Source organism: Pongo pygmaeus, chromosome 1 (genome assembly GCF_028885625.2).
Source record: "Pongo pygmaeus isolate AG05252 chromosome 1, NHGRI_mPonPyg2-v2.0_pri, whole genome shotgun sequence".
Lineage (NCBI taxonomy): Eukaryota > Metazoa > Chordata > Mammalia > Primates > Hominidae > Pongo > Pongo pygmaeus.
This window is the reverse complement of record NC_072373.2, coordinates 44726329-44727740: the sequence shown is the minus strand read 5'-3', so window position 1 is coordinate 44727740 and position 1412 is coordinate 44726329. Positions and strand designations below refer to the sequence as shown.

Sequence of the window (1412 nt, the reverse complement as noted above, 5' to 3'; positions counted from 1 at the left end):
CAGTAGTAACACCTTGCATCTTATGGAATCTTCCAGTTTACTAAACCCAAATCTCATTACTTCTCACAGCAATTCTGTGAAGTTAGGTATGTGGAGCAGTGAAGTTGCAGATGAACTATTTCACACCAGGTTGGCAAACTGTTTCTGTAAAGGGGTAGAGGCTGGGTGCAGTAGCTCACACCTGTAATCCCAGCATTTTGGGAGGCTAAAGCAGGAGGATCGCTTGAGCATAGGAGTTTGAGACCAGCCTGGATAACGTGGTGAAACCCCAACTCTACAAAAAATACAAAAATTAGCTAGGCATGGTGGTGCACTCCTGTAGTCCTAGCTACTTGGGAAGCTGAGGTGGGAGGATGGCTTGAGCCCAGGAGGTCAAGGCATCAGTGAGCCAAGATTGCATCACTGCACTCCGGCCTGGGTGACAGAGTGAGATCCCGTCTCAAAAAAAGTTAAAATAAAATAAATAAACAAATAAAGGCATAGAGACTAAATATTTTAGGCTTTGCAGTCCATAAGGTCTCTGTTGTAACTACCTGGTTATTATTGATTGAGAGCTGCCACAGACAATATGTAAACAAATGAGTTTGGCCATTTTCCAATAAACTTTATTTATGGACTCTGAAATTTGAATTATATATAACTTTACATCTCACAAAATGTTATTCTTCTCTTGATTTTTTTCCAACCTTTGAAAAATATTTTTTAAAAAACCATTAACTCACAGGCCATATAAAAACAAGCCCTAGGCGCCTTTCTCCCATGGGCTGTGTGGGGTCCCTGTTCTTCTCAGCTAAGGCTGGAGGCCAAGATCAGCCTTTGAGGACTGTCATCAGAACTGCCTTGTTTTCCTGCCTCAGATGTGAAAAATAAAAACAAGCTCTAGGCAGAATTTGTCCTATAGGCAACAAAAGAGGAAATTAAGCTTTAAAGAGAACAATGACTTGTTCAAGTTCATCTAGATCAGCAGAGTTGGTCCTGGAGGGTTCCAAGTCCCCTGAACTTTCCACTAAAGCCACCTGCCACAAAAGGTGCCCCTCCTGCTCCTCAACACACCTTCTGGGACCTGCAGGTGGATTCTCCACTGGGAACCTTCTGTAACCCGCTAAGTGCTTTTGGGCCACTTTCTCTTACTGCCCATTTCTGTCTCTTTAAGTGTGGTGAGCCTTCCCATGCATCAAAGTAAAAAAGAAAAGGCGTTTGGACATGTATAGTCAGGCAATTTGCTCCCCCCTCCATTAAAGCAGAAAATAAAGAGCTCACTGTCTTTACGACTGTTAATTTTATGATTCTGTCCTATTTTCTCGCAGGTATCCTAAATTTCCACCAAGCAGGGACTGCCTGTTTTTTATTCGGTGTCTTCAAATGTCTAGTCCAGCACTCTTCCTGCAGGATACTTGGGAAAGAACTTGGTG

At 42.8% G+C, this 1412-nt stretch overlaps 1 non-coding gene across 1 annotated transcript; it reads left to right on the top strand.

Annotated features, from left to right (window-relative positions):
• The first annotated feature begins 747 nt into the window (after positions 1-747).
• Positions 748-863, top strand: LOC129023962 (small Cajal body-specific RNA 20). The gene has a single exon (XR_008496993.1). It is a non-coding gene; the product is annotated as a small Cajal body-specific RNA 20 (non-coding RNA).
• Positions 864-1412: the final 549 nt, after the last annotated feature.